The 15,657-nt window shown below is 36.8% G+C and overlaps 2 non-coding genes across 2 annotated transcripts; one reads left to right on the top strand and one right to left on the bottom strand.

The window, feature by feature from the left end:
* The first annotated feature begins 9,354 nt into the window (after nt 1-9,354).
* On the top strand, nt 9,355-9,503 carry Trnal-caa (transfer RNA leucine (anticodon CAA)). Its single transcript has 2 exons — nt 9,355-9,392; nt 9,459-9,503. It is a non-coding gene; the product is annotated as a tRNA-Leu (tRNA).
* A 2,317-nt stretch (nt 9,504-11,820) lies between these two features.
* On the bottom strand, nt 11,821-11,968 carry Trnal-caa (transfer RNA leucine (anticodon CAA)). Its single transcript has 2 exons — nt 11,931-11,968; nt 11,821-11,865 (listed from the first exon to the last, which is right to left on the bottom strand). It is a non-coding gene; the product is annotated as a tRNA-Leu (tRNA).
* Between the last annotated feature and the right edge of the window lie 3,689 nt (nt 11,969-15,657).

Here is a 15,657-nt window from a genome sequence, read left to right as displayed (position 1 = left end):
TTCCATTTTGTAAAAAATCTGTGTGTAGCTTCCATTTGCCATTTCTTATGTGAAATTTAGTGTTTCTGACGTTTTTCGTTAGTGAGTTAACGCACTTTTAGTAATTTTCAACCTAACCTTTGTATGGGAGGGGGGCGTGGTTATTATCCGATTTCTGTCATTTTTGGACTGTATACGGAAATGGCTAAAAAAAACGACTGCAGAAAGTTTGGTTTATATAGCTCTATTGGTTTGCGAGATATATACAAAAAACCTATTTGGGGGCGGGGCCACGCCCACTTCCCCAAAAAAAAATACATCCAAATATACCCCTTCATAGTGCGATCCTTCATACCAAATTTTATTGCCATAGCTTTATTTATGGCTTAGTTATGTCACTTTATGTGTTTTCGATTTTCGCCATTTTGTGGGCGTGGTAGTGGTCCGATTTTGCTCATTTTCTAAAGCTACCTTCCTATGGTGCCAAGAAATAAGCGTGCCAAGTTTCATCAAGATATCTTAATTTTTACTCAAGTTACACCTTGCACAGACGGACGGACGGACGGACAGACAGACATTCGGATTTGAACTCCACTCTTCACCCTGATCACTTTGGTATATATAACCCTATATCTAACTCGTTTAGTTTTGGGTGTTACAAACAACCGTTATGTGAACAAAACTATAATACTCTCTTTAGCAACTTTTTTTGCGAGAGTATAAAAAGCCGTATCTTCAGTTCTGCATCATGCTGGGTGATTTGTAGAACCGTATTTGATAGAATTTACCAATATGATCACCTACGATCTCGAATAATCCTTATATCGAAACTGATTTGATGTTTTACCAATAAACAGTTACATAAAGATGGGTTTGACAAGTAGGGAAGGGCTAAGTTCACTTCAAACCGAACATTATATACTCTCACTATTTATGTATTTAATGTTATTAAGATAAGACACAGTTCGCCCCGTATATTTGGTATAAAGTCAACAAGTATAACCAAAATCAGTTTATATACTATACGAATGTTGGAATAATTCATGGACCGATTTTAATAATTTTTGCTACGAAGTCAGATTATAACCAAGATATATCTCACATATTAATCGATATATGCCCATCGGAAGTTTGAATATCCTGATTTTACGAATATAAGAGCTAGAGAAAGTTATGACTCGATCTCACCTTTCTGGAACAGAGGCACAATATTACAAAGAAAGTATTCACGTTAACTTTGTATAGATTAAAAAAGATTTACCGTTATTTTCGGTAATAAATTAGCCACAGTTATTGAGTTCTTCATGCCCGATATTTGGGGCCTTGAAAAGTTATAATCCGATTTTAGGCGGATTCTTGATTTTTATATTGTAAAGTTTACGAATCCCTCTCGTGGTATTAGGAAACATGAGTACAAGGTTTATCAAGATATCGCTTGCACAGACGGACGGACAAACAGACATGTTATTATTTGGTCAATTCTCCTTCCTAATCAAATACCATTTTCTTATAATCATATTAATTTTTTCAACTGAATAATTCACACTTTCACAACACCATTTCCACTCTGCATTATTAGGACCAACGATTATTGCAGTGAATATTCTATTGATTCAATTTATAAGCATATGTGTGTGTGTGTACGAGTGTAACGCTTATGTGCTTTCTCATAGATTAATTTCTCGAAAACTACTGCCTCAAACTCATAATCGAAATAGTAATCAACTTAAGTGAAAATACACAATGAAATTATTCTAAACCTCGTGCAACCAAAATCGATGGAAAGCAACTGCACTCGAGTACACACACAACACTAAAACAAGTGCACCGTTACATATATGCAAGTGTGTTGGGTATGTTAAAGATGAATGCTACCATTTCGAATTGCACACCTTTTTCTGAGTTTTGCATGCCACAAAGTCGTCTTCTCCATCGAAACCTCAACAAAAGGATAAAGTAATAACGAAAACATTGAGCAGAAACATTGAGGAAAAAAACTCACATGAACTACTTGCTCGAGAATGCGCCAAGACAAAGGAAAACGCATGGCTGTGCATGTGTGCGTGATGGTGTGGTTGCAGCAACAGCGATATACTCATAATGCACTCGCATTACAAATGAAGTTATGTCTATATATGTGTAAATGATAAATACGGAATGCAAAAGAAATGCCGAAAGAAGTGGAGGAAGGCACGTGGCGGTTATGGCGCTAACAATAAGAAAAGTAAGCCATAAGTTTCAGGTTCATGAAAGTGATGGGGAAACATCGGATAACGGTAAGAAGGACGAAAGACACATATCGCAGTAATAAGTAGGTAAACGAGCATGCTTACCGATTTTGATGTTTGAGCGCAGAGCTGCAGATGTGCTTGCTCAAGGTACTCATATTTCCAAGAATAAATATATTGTCGTGCGCGCCAAGCAGGAAAATTCGCAGAAAGAAAGCTTTCGATGAAAGAGAACCTTGTGCTCCTCGGCACTGCGGTGCTGGTTGAATTCAAATGCCGTGACGTTAAGCCCATGTTATCGTAATGACCTTAGTAACGAGAGTTTCATGTTAAAGAACCTTTTCCAAGTATAAGATCTCTATATTCTTTAAAAATATTACACAGAAAATGTAATAAAATGAAAAATGAACCCACTTAGTTTTTAAAACCGAAGTATTATCATGAACTTACCGGAGATTCCAACAGGCAGCCGAATCCCTTATTTCCTACAGGGCTTTCATACGAACTCGCACATATACCATACATAAATATGCACCAGCCCGAGTTCTTTTCTGCCGACCAGCAGCGCCGACCGCTTTAAATGCGTGCACTAAAAGCGTTTTGTAGTACCGTTTGAGCTTTGAAGTTTTTGATGCCTTTGACGCGGCCAAACACTTTGCAACAACTTGTTACCTAACATTTAACACTATTTTGCCATAGACTTGCCACATTCTCACAACTCTTTCGGAAAAACGGGCGTTTATTCAGTTATGTTGTTGGTGTTTTTGCATTCTCATTCTTTCTTTTGTTTAGTTTGGTTTACTTTTATTTTTCGGTTCTCATAAAGAAACTGCTCTGCCGACTGTTGGGAAAGTGGAACGAGCTCCATATAGTACACACGAGTGTTAGTTGGCAAATTCTTAAGTGCATACATTAGTTGCACAGGTGTCAATTGGATACTTGCCACAATACAAAAGCGCAAGCAAACCTAAAAAAGTAACAACAACAAAACAAAGGAAAAAGGATTGAAATAAAGTTATTAACATGTGGTAATGTGGAAAACAATATCAAAATGAGTTTGAATTAACTGTGGAAATTTTCTTCATCCAATTTTGGAGAATAATAAAGATTAAATCGTAACCATTAGATTGAGTGATTGATTAGTGCAGTTTAAACAGTTTTGGCTCATTAAGAAGAGAAGAAGAAGAATATCGGAAATAATAATACTTTCTTCACCGTGGATTTAAGTGCAGAGTACTTAATAATGGAGTCATCTTATTCATTTGCAATATAAAATATGGCGTTCGACAAGGTTGTTTCATGTCCTTCATTTTGTTCTTCGTCGTTCTTGACGACATCATGTCCAAAGCAATCGATCGTTGCAACCGCAGCATTAGATGGAATCTTATGGGACACCTCTAGGTCCTCTATTTAATATCTTTCCAAGGAATCTGACATGCGGGGCAAAATCAACGACCTCATCCCTGAATCAAAAACTGAATGCTTCAAAATCCAAAGCAATTTAAATGAATGTCCGTAACAGTATTGACAATTACGAAGCAGAAACTACAGTTATCTAGAAGGACGCCTCATTTCATACCTTGACAGTATTTTCGCACCGACAGGAGGTTCTAAAGACGACCGAATACCGGATGAGATCTGCAGACTAAAGTGGAACCCACAAGACAGCAGGAAGCGCGGTAGGCTTAAGCAACCATGTAAACGCACTCGTCAATTTAGGAAACATTTTTTTGCGGTTATACGTTTCTCAAGGAGTCACAGGAACTAAGCAGGAGTTACCGTAATGAACTTCGTAACTAGGGTTCCACACCACTGAATTTTTTCCGGTATACAAATGTATGTAGATTCTTTAAAACATTGTTTTTAAAAGGCGAAAGCATTATATGTACACATATGAAGCACAGAAATAGCCTTTCTTAACACCCATTTAATATTTTTTTTTAATTCAGTAATATCTATACTTTCCCACTGGCCAGTAGTCAGTCGAAATAATAACGCCCCTAATGACCTTATGACCTTTATTAAATTTTCAAATTCCACCTATTTTCTGTCGACAAACCAAACATGCGCACACACTTTGTTTGGCACTCACCTCGTCTTGCATTCTCCGGATAACCTCGAAACGCACATCAACGCAACGCAACTTTTTACAAAGTTACAAATGAAACCCCGAAAATTCGCATGCGGTAATTTCGTATGACAACTGCAGAAATTCAGCGGCTACAACAACAACACACACAGTTACAACAACATTTAAAATAACTATTGCAAATGACATGATGGCTTTGCGCTCGCATGTGTGTGCAAAAAGTGTGCATTTGATGATGAGCTGGAAAAGTATGTGGCAAAGTGTGGCAAATCCGACAGCTTTTTCAATAACAATGTGCAGAAGAAGGGCTGCATATCTAAATGGAATGAAGGGCAGGCTGTACAGTGTTTAAATAACTGATAAATATGGTTTTCAACATTTATATGTTTTTTTAATAAAAAAATTTATTTATTTGAGCTTTATTTAAGCTTAATGGAAGTGAAGTGCCTTGTTGTTTTTATTGTCACATAGTTAGTGCATTTAAACTAAGGATTAATATGCGTTCACCAAAATGGTTCCAAGGCTCTAGGAGAGCGCTTCTTACATACACTAAATAAAAGCTTTTCTATAAAAGTTTAGAGTCATTTGGTCCCTCATGGTCCCTCAACAGTGTAAGGTATACTTGACGCTTATATATTTACATTGAAATCTCTGAGAGTTGCGCGCTACCTGCTGTTGGCGGTCAGCGGTGACAATGATGTGTTTATCATGCCCCCACCCCACAATGCACCCTATAAAACCACCCGTTGGTGTAGCACCAAAGTCCATTATGTACATAGTCCATATGTAGAGAAATGAATGTGTATATAGGATGCGAGCCATGTGGCATGCACCCATTCAAATGCTATTGTGCATCGTGTCCTTCATACTGTAGCAAAGCAGTGTGTATTGCCAAAGCCATTACACACATATTTAATGTCGCATACTTGTACAGCTCGACTCGACTCGCTCAATAATGACCAGCTGTTGGCGATATTGGCGGATGTGCAGCGTGCACGTTAACGATAGTTTGTGGCGGTGATAGCGGTTACGCCTCCGAGCACCATTCACACGTACTACACATTTAAGTCCGTCTAACGGATATTAAGTCCTCTTTGCTGATGAATGGTATTTGCAACATTTGGTGAGCCGAGCCAATGCCAAATTCTCAACATCGCACACCAACACATACATATATACACACATGTATATATATATATATATGAATATATATATGTATATATATATATTATTGTCGGTGGCATGAGTTAGCGTGTTTCCATTAGAAAGCGTGTAACAAACAACAAATATATTGAATAGCACAGACCTCCAGTACTTATGTTTGTACGTGAGTGCACATTTGTGCTTCGGTTGATTTGGTGAAAGAGTGACGGCAAGGGAAGGGAAGAGAAGGGAAGCGCGCACACACTCCCACAGGCGCACTTACACAAATTGTGCTAATTCGGTTTTGTTCACTGTGAAATGTGAAATGCACGCAGCCACCACTACACACACACACACACACACACACAGGCACCAGCACAAAAGTGCTTCCAAAAAATATACTTTTAATGAGATAAGTTCGCTTGCAAATGCACCAATGCCAGCGGCGTGTGTGTAATAACCAAATAAATTGTTGAAAAACGGATGAGTTTAACCAGATGATGAGTCAAATATTTTCACATTTTGCAATCACATATACGCATTAAACTTTTTGGAATGTGCAATTAAGCGTGTTGAATTGTATTCTAACAATTGTTAAAAACATGTAATTAACGCATGAGCTTTAAAGATTTTTCTTTTGATATAAAATAAGATCTTATTTCATTTCTTATTGTACACGTTCTAGTGAAAATTCCGACACAATCGAACCATATATTGTGGAGTCAAAGACTTTTTCACTTTCCCATATCATCCTTTTGTTGGAACGTCTAAAAGACTCGCAACAGAGTTGAGGTTATAACTATCAGCATAGTTTTGGGACGCCACCTGTAAAGTTGTAGGATCTCTGGAAGATTAATCGCTTTAAATATTATTTTATATGATTATCCATCAAAACAATTGTCCAATCAAAAATGCTTAGAGCAATCACGTGTTCATCATGGTACATACGTATTGAAAATATCATAAAGATCTTAGTACATATCTCTATGGTAAAGAACCATTGGTCAGTACCTTGGTACATTCCTGCAATTTTGAAAAGAAAAATTAATCTGATCTAGGAAGATCTAACAAAGAAATCATCAAATTTTCCTAGAAAGTGATACAATGAAGTAGTGCCTCTTGGTGTCTAGAATGCATCATTTGAGCTCATAATGCCAAAATGACCAGTATTTCATATTTATTAGAACAATTTGCATTTAGTCTTGAAACAGAATTTTCGGAAAACCATCCTGTAAATCAAGTATAGACTACAGACACAAAAACTATTCTAATTATGGTAAAAAATTAGTAGGAGGACCATTCCTTGAATAGAATTGGTTACCAAATATTGTTCTAATTTTTTTTTTTGAATATAAATAAAACGTTGGTCCAGTTTAAGCCATTTCGTTGTAATTATCCCACCAGGTATTTCCCTGCCTCTAAAACAGCACCCTATATATGCATGTATAGTCCAAGTAAAAACGCAATAAATCCGCTTCAGTTTAAAACAGCTCCGTCATGAATTAAATAATCACCTTCAAGCACACATTTTTATGCTTTCAGCTCCTTTTCGGTCGGTTCAGTGTCGGTTGCATTTCCCGTCTGACAAAATAAGCCATACATTAAAGTCGACACCAAAAGGTGCAACAACATAATGGCGACGTAACATGAAACAGCAGCGCCGGCAACTGTGTGTGTGTGCGCAGAAATAAAGAGTTGTGCGAAAAGTGAGTAAATAAATAAGACATTTCTTGTGCCAGCGACAGCAACAGCAACAGCACCGGCACCTACTTATGCCCTCACACACACACTTAACGCTATGCTCCGCTATAAATCCTCTGCCACATGCATATACGAGTATTGCTCAACTATATAAGTGGACTCGGATAAAAACTCCGAGCGAGTGTGTGTGTGCGTTGCGCTGGCTGACACGCCATATGCTCCCATGTAGCGGCATTTGCATGCTCCGTTGGCATTCAAATTTAGAGGCACGGGCGAACTTAAGAAGCACACAGAGGCGCGCTTGCCTTGCAACTTGCAACTCTACAATAAAAGTGCACTCCTTTAGTCGGCGCGGCGCAGCTAGTTCATATGCACGAGCACATAATTATAATATTATGCTACACAACAAGTGTTGTTGTTGTTGTGAACGCTAGTGAGCTAATTTAGTGTTCAGCGGGTGAGAGGAAGGGAGGGAGTCCGCCGATGGAGAGGAAAAGGCAATTTACACTTGCACTTATAAGTTATAGAAGTACACATTACAACAGAGAAGTAGGCACACTGCACACTGCACGCTGTTACTGTACTGTACTTACGAGGCCGTCAAACTAGCCTGACAAACAAACAAGCTCATGTACATGAGTACATACTTGCCAGTTAATACTTAAGCAATTGTGAATGTTTGTAATTTTGAATGTAAAGGATTTGCTTCCCTGCAACTTGGAGTTTGCGCTGAATTTGTTTTTTATGCAGACACCTTCGTGTTTGATGGCAACCCTATAAGTGTTAAAATGTGAAAACTTTTATTTGAATAAATATGCCAATCAAAGTACACACAGTGCAATGCATAAACACAAAATGTTTAAAATTTATTTATTCTCATTACTACTATTAAAATTTTATACTACGTTCGGAGTGACATTGAAAACATGTTTTCATTGAAAAAATGGGTTTTCGTTCCATGCAAAATCTGTCAAACGAAATCACAGTTTTCGCTGAAAACTTCTTCAAAACTTACATTCTACTCATTATAATCGATGTCTGTTCTAGTTCAGTCGATAGTATTGGAATACATATTTTGCCAGCTCTAAATTGTCATTTGATATTGTAAACAAATTCCACTGCTTTGTCAAAATAATGGAGAAACAGAAATAAAAATAAGAAAGGAAGAGCTAAGTTCGCGTGTGACCGAACATTTTATACTCTCACAATATATTTGTTTAATGTTATTAAGTTTTCTTTTCTCGAATGTTGACTTTTTATGTTTATGCTGCATTACCTTTTTGAATGTGCTCCATTTTTTACATGATTTAAAGAACAAAAAAAAATGTCACCCAATTATGCTGGTCATCTCTGACTGACAATTTGATAACTAGATTACAGGGCAGAATAAATTCAAACATTTTTTGCGAAAAAAAGCGCTTTAAAATTACATGCAACTCGACTCATGTATCGGGCACAAAGTCCACTAGAAAACAAAAATCATTATATGAAAGATGTTGTAATTCCTGAAGTTTCATTAATATATCAGAAGTTTTACTCAAGTAAACGGACAGACGGATTTTAACTCGTCTCGTATCCTGATCATTTTGATATTTATAACCCTATATCGTTTAGTTTTATGACTTACAAACAACATGAGAACAAAACTCTGATTATTAGCAACACGTTGCGGGAGTATAAAAATGCTCTAATGTAATCAAACAAATAAATTTGTGAATTGTCAATGAAAACGCATCGAAAACACAAAATGTTGGTCAGAACGACTTTGGTTCCACAATCCACAAATTGTGTTTTCAAGAGGTTTTCAATGTCGGTCCGAACGTAGTATTAGGGAACACATTTAATCATTCACTCCTTAGCATTTTTGTAAATATTGAAAATAAAAGTTCATTCTTTCGTTGTTTAAAATTGTCGTGATTTCGCGATATGCGTTTGATTTCGTCCACATGTCTAAAAATAACACCCTTTATAGTAAATTCTCAACTCTCTTCACAGTATAATAAATTGTATATATAAATAAAATCATAAATTTTGATATTTATTATAATATCAATTTAAATACTACAAATAAACAAGAGATAGCGCATATCTAATAGTACAACAGTGATAATTTATTTATCTTTAAATAATATTGTATTAACGAATTGCTTTATTTTCGTTTAGATTGTCTGCTCACACCTTCCATATAACACTTAGCGCGACGCTAACACATATGTCAGGATGGCCGAGCGGTCTAAGGCGCCAGACTCAAGAGCGATTCTTGCTCACAAAATGTGCTCAATTGCGAGTGCATTGGATTTGTGAGTTTCAACTGAGCGTTCTGGTCCTCTCTGAGGGCGTGGGTTCGAATCCCACTTCTGACAAATAATTTTTTGTTGCTATTTTTTATTAATTTAATATGTGTTTCAAATGCGCTTAATTAATTTAAAAAATTAAGGAAAATTTTTAAAAGTATTATATTTAATAGAGAATTATAATAGAACTTAATTTATAAAGAACTTCTTAGTCAAGAATATACGTACTGTGAAATACTAACTATAATTTAACTACCATTACACAGGTCCACAAAAAAAAATCGATGAAAGGTTTCTTTTTATAACATAAATGTCTTTAATGTTTTTTAATTTTGTATTTTGAAAATTTACCTTTAATTTCGAAATCAGTGACCTCGAAAATCCCTTGATACAAAATTTTATAAAAATTGAAGAATTTTTTGAAAATTAATAAATTGTGAATTAATTAACATTTTAAAATATTTACTATATATAATGTGTTCAGCACTTTTGTATTACGTTATTCCATTTATATTCATATACATACATATGTATGGACAATGTGTCCATGCAGAGTGAAGCCCAAAAACCAACCAAAAGTTAAGCGCTTTTATATTCGCAGCACTTTAACTGTTATCTGTTGTTTTCTCAGTGCGTTTACCAGAACACATGAAACGGCGCACAAAAATTCTGTTGACTACGCACTCGCACGCACTCATTCATACGCACTCATGTACAGCACGGAGGAGGAGCACACAATGGAAGGCAACGCAGCACATATGCAGCGCTCCTTTAATGCTTTTCTGGCAGGATAAAATCATCATTACAACAACGTATTACAAACATATACCGTACAGAGGCCCCATCGACACGACCCCACGGCATTTGGAATTCAGTTGGCCGATTTTCTCCAGTATTAGCCCTGCTGCGTCCTTTGGCAAGGGTGGCTCCTGTGCCCATGTGAGAGGTGTATAACGCATTAAAATTGAAATTCCGAATGCAAGCAAGGAAACGCAATTTGCGGACTGCTTGCGTGAGACACAGGATGCAACTGCGTGGGCTGCATGCATTTCTTATCGCTCTTGCACCACAAGGCGCTCTACTCTACTGTGCGCCGAAGGTAGCACATGAGTCCCTTTGATTGTTCGATTGTGCTTGCTGTGCGGCAAATTGAATTTATGCGCAACTTGCTGGGGAAATGCAACAACAATTTTAATTGTATGTTGCCATTTATAACGGTATGTAAAAATTGTATTTTTTTTCTCAAATTACTTGCACGCGATTGCCTCGCACATATTATATGCATATTATGGTCTTATGAATTCTTTTATTTCTGTTTCTGTTTCTTAAAACAACTTTTAAAATATGCGTGATTTAACTGTAATGAATCGGGCATGGTAAGTTTATTTCCGGGTGTAACTGATGCATATGTACATGGGGATACGTGTTACTTGAATGATTAAGAAGATTATTATTCAAAGAACAAATGTAGCAGAAGTCAGAAGTGATGTGAATAGAGTGTCTCCCACAATGCCACAAAAATGCCCCCACTCTAGCAAGTATAAATAAGTACAGTTATGTAGTTAAGTTGTAGGTTGAAAACTCATCTAACCGACGCACCTGCATGCAAGTTGCGAAATATGTCAAGCACAAATCGAATAACAACAAGTTAAACTGTTTAACTGCACAGCAAATGTGCAAACTGACCCACAAAAAGCCACAAGAAGTCAGAAGGTGCAGTCTGCCTTTGCACTTCAGCGCCTGTCGCAATTTCGGAAGACATGTCCTCACTGATGTAGACCTATGTATGTATTGCTTGCTTGCATTTCTTTCAATTTCTTATTTGCACAATATTTTCTTTTAATTTTCGTTCTGTGTCTGACATTGTCATTATGTTGAGATCTTTATAACCGCAAAGTATCACCAAAGACAGCATGACAGATTGCAATATTGTTTCGTAAACTTAATATGAGGCCTTTTTGTGGCTTTTGATAGTTGAGAAGATGCATATGATGTGTTCTCAAATGTATGTATGTATGTATGTACTTTTTAATATACAGGGTGTTTTAGGGCTTCATACATTTCAAAGTTTTAAAATAATTTGATGAATTTGGTAACACTTCTTTTTTGTGATGAAAGTATAAAAATATTTCTTTTTTTAATTAATCAGTGTCTCTAAAAGGTCAGTTTGTACACTCTTTTCTTAATTTTTATAGCTTTTGGAAGAAAAAATTCGAAATTTCAAATCATCGTGCTGAAACCAAGACTTTTAACAAAAACCTTTCGATTCTATAATATTGAATCGCTTAAATACTAAGAAAAATCTATAAATTTTCTAACAAATAATTGAATTTTTATAATAAATATGTTGAAAAAAAAATAATAAAAAAAGCAACAAAAAATTATTTGTCAGAAGTGGGATTCGAACCCACGCCCTCAGAGAGGACCAGAACGCTCAGTTTGAAACTCACATTCAATGCACTCACAATTGAGCACATTTTGTGAGCAAGAATCGCTCTTGAGTCTGGCGCCTTAGACCGCTCGGCCATCCTGACATGTGAAGCTAGCGTAGCCAAATGCCGCACAAATGCTGTTCGGCAAGAAACTAAGAAAGTGAGCAAAGCAGAAACACGAGTAATGAAGCTAAAGTAGCTGAATAGCACTAAAGATATAAATAAACATGTAAAAATAGATTAGTGAAGCATGTGCTGCTTCGCGTCGACGTTGATAGCAAAATAAACAACAAAGAAAAGAAAATAATAGTGTTGTTGTTGTTTAAAAGCTCTATGTCAAGCTGTGTAATACATGAAGAGTGAAGCATAATCTTAGGCGGTGCGAATTGATATAAAACAAGTTAAAAATAAATTTGTGGCTATATTGTGATGTATTAAGAATAAATATTACGAAATGGTTTTAAATTTATGTTTTGTTTATATTTCAAAATATTTTTTGTTGTGTTATTTCTCCAATTTTTTTAACTATTTTCTATAAAAGCTATATTTAGTCGTCATAGATTTCACTTTTATACTAACAAATCATAAAGTCTAGTTGAAATGAATGTCTCATATTTTCAAACTATTTATAGAACAATAAAAGCGTGTCTGTAGAAATCTTTAAGCCTTTCTATCATTATTCAACAAGCTTAAGCAGCTTAATTCTCATTCGATTATATTGCCATTATACACGTATTGTGTGTGTGTGTGTGTGTGTGCGTGGTGCTGTTTGTTCATAAAGTGAACGGCTTAAGTATCGTTTGGGCCACTGCGCCATTTTGAATACAAATTATGCGCACGCACACACACACAGACATAGACACGCGCACTCAGTCATGCATATGCAAAATAGTTGGAGGCGTTGCGGAAATTCTTGGAGTTTGTAACATCAACAGTCGTTTCATGCCAAGTAAACATACGCAGAAGTACACGAACACCCGCGAGCACACACACGCGCACACGAACATGCGAAGGCGCTGAAAATGAGCAAAATACTTTCGTGAAGTATGCGTGTGCACGTTGCACTGTGGCATATTTTGAGGCGCGAAATAAGAATACGCGCACCAGCCGCAATTTACCATGACATCGGTGGTTGGAGCCGACGCTGTGGCTTCACGCGTAGTCTTCAGGGGGAAATTGCAAAAAAGAAATATATAAATTTAAAATTATTGTTTTTGTTTTTTTTTGTGCATCATTCCGCATTTTTTGTTTTGGTTTCATTTCTGTTTGTAACGAGTTGCACGAAGTTGTTGCCACAGCGCTGCAGCTGCGCCGGCGCATACCAAATGGCAGCACCAAAGTGCTGCGGCGTCTCTTAATATGCAAATCATTTTGCCGCTAAAGTGCCGGCAGCAGGCCCCAAGTAGGCGTGTTGTAAACAGGCATGCCATGATATGCCGCGGGAGGGAAGCACCAAATTGCGCCTGCATAATTACAACACTCGAACGTGCGAAAGTTCTGCGCGCGAACAAATTTGTTATATTAAATTTCAACAAAATTCCGTTGGCACTGCGGCGGCGATGGCGGTGGGTCTGTAACGAGATTTGCATAATTTTTGCGCTCCACAATTATTAAGCAATGGCATGCGTTTTAGCAAAAGCGCGCTCATCGCTGCTTCTTGACTGCTACGGTGTGTACTGGCAAACGATACTCGAGTGATTGCTGTAAGCAACGCGTTAGCTGGTGGCTTCTGTTGCACGCCAACATAAGGTGGAAATGGCCGCAAACATCGCCAGTTTATGGCACGCTATGAGTCCATCGACTGCTGCAGCTGCAGTGGCAGTGGCAGCGGCTGCGGCAGCACTTCATCACTTAAGTAAATTAATTTTCCATTTGCCAATGTGATTTTAATTTCCATTAATTCAAATTGATCGATGGCCCGGAGATTCTATTATTTGCGCTTTCCAATGGCGAATGGCGAATGGCGATGGCAAAAAGCAAAAGCGAGACAAAAAACAGCAACCAGCAAGCAAAGGCAGCAAAGCAGTTAGAGGCGGCACTGAATAGACCATTCAAACTTTCGGCGCAGCTTTTGCGGACGTTCTAACTCGGCAGCATTCAAGTAGTCACTGTTCCCTTCGGTGCGCTCATTGCTAAAATGATGTGAAAGTGCTCAAATATTTGCTCGTTTGTGCATTTGATGGAACAACTTGGATTGGATTTTGTGTGCGCTTTGGAAATGGCGTACAAATCCATTTTAGACAAATCTTGTAGCCAGCAGCACAATGTAGTGCGCAAGGCATGAAAATAGCATTTTCCAACGATAAAAAAAATAAAGTAATAAAATTCACAGAAAAAACACGAAATTGTTCATTCGGGTACGTCCATTGCCTTATGATAACATTTTTCGTGCTATAATACAGGCTTTGCTCAATTGCAAGGCAATCAGTTACTAGTTTGCTATAAATCAGAACGGCGTTAGCTTGTCACATGCTTTTAGGCGCTTCGTGTATTCTGACTTGCTGCGTCTATATTGGCGACTAAATAAGTGACACAAATTGAAAAATGGCGTTGCTTTGCTTTGTCCAATATCTCCTATTGCATGATAGTTAAAGCCTAGTCAATTAACTGAGGAAGACTCTCAACATTAGTGAATACAGACATATGACATTTATCGCATCACAAAAATATTTATTTTTCGGTTATAACAGAGTAAGTATTTATCTCAAATATATATGTCTTTAGCAAGCGAATATTGCAAGTCAAGAACTCATTATCCACGCTCACAAAGTATCTTAAAGTGAAAAATTATAATTAAGCCACATAATTTCTGTTCAGAGCATCTCTGTAAAAAGGAACATATTTCGATGAAATTTTGTGGGAAAGTGGGCGTGGTCTCGTCGTTCTTGGTATATATTTCTTAAACTGCTAAAGCTATATTAATCAGACTTACTCGAGGTATTTCCCTTCAGCACCTTATTACATAAATATTTGAAATCGGGTTATGACAACGCCTACCTCCCACACAAATCGTATGTTGTAAACTACTAAATATGCGTTTACTCACTTGCGAAAAACGTCCGAAGCACGATATTTAATAGAAAGTTCATTTCGTTCATTGTCGAAATCGGACTATAACTTTTCAAGGTCACATATACCAAGCATTAGGATCTCATTGCAATTGACTAATTTTTATCGGTAGATATCTCAGATATTCTATAGAAGTTCAAAAGGAATATTTTTCTTTTAATGTGTCAATAATGGGTAAAGACGGGTCAAAACTTCCCCTCTCCTCATATTAATTAAAATTAGGATTTTAAACTTCCCATGAACTTTATACCGTAAATATAGGTTAACATGTGAGATATCTTAGCAAAAGTGAACGAATCTTTAATAATGGATATGATTTAGCTTAGAGATAAAGAGTAGTTGGAATCGGTCCAACATTTACCACAGCTCCCATATACAATGTACATATATATATTTCGTTCTTGAGAATAGACTTCCTTCTAGTCATTTATGAAATCGGTCTCGACCTAGGTATAGTCTCCAGACAAATATTATAATATAGTTTTACCAGTACTTCAAAATGTGTCTACTACTTTGAGCCTTGCAATTTGCGGGAGTATAAAATGCTCTGTTACATTCGAATTTTTACTTGTTTTACTTGTTTTTAATTGCAACATTCAAAAGAATCTACCAAATCAAGTGAGATACAAATTTCCTCATTATTAAGAGAAAAGGAAAGAATGGTCGACTTTCTCCGACGATATCTCCATAAATCCAGAGTTAATTCCACTCAACTGAATGTG

The sequence above is a fragment of the Zeugodacus cucurbitae genome, chromosome 2, assembly GCF_028554725.1.
Source record: "Zeugodacus cucurbitae isolate PBARC_wt_2022May chromosome 2, idZeuCucr1.2, whole genome shotgun sequence".
NCBI lineage: Eukaryota > Metazoa > Arthropoda > Insecta > Diptera > Tephritidae > Zeugodacus > Zeugodacus cucurbitae.
Note: the sequence above shows the minus strand (reverse complement) of the source record. Positions and strands in the feature narration are given on the sequence as shown.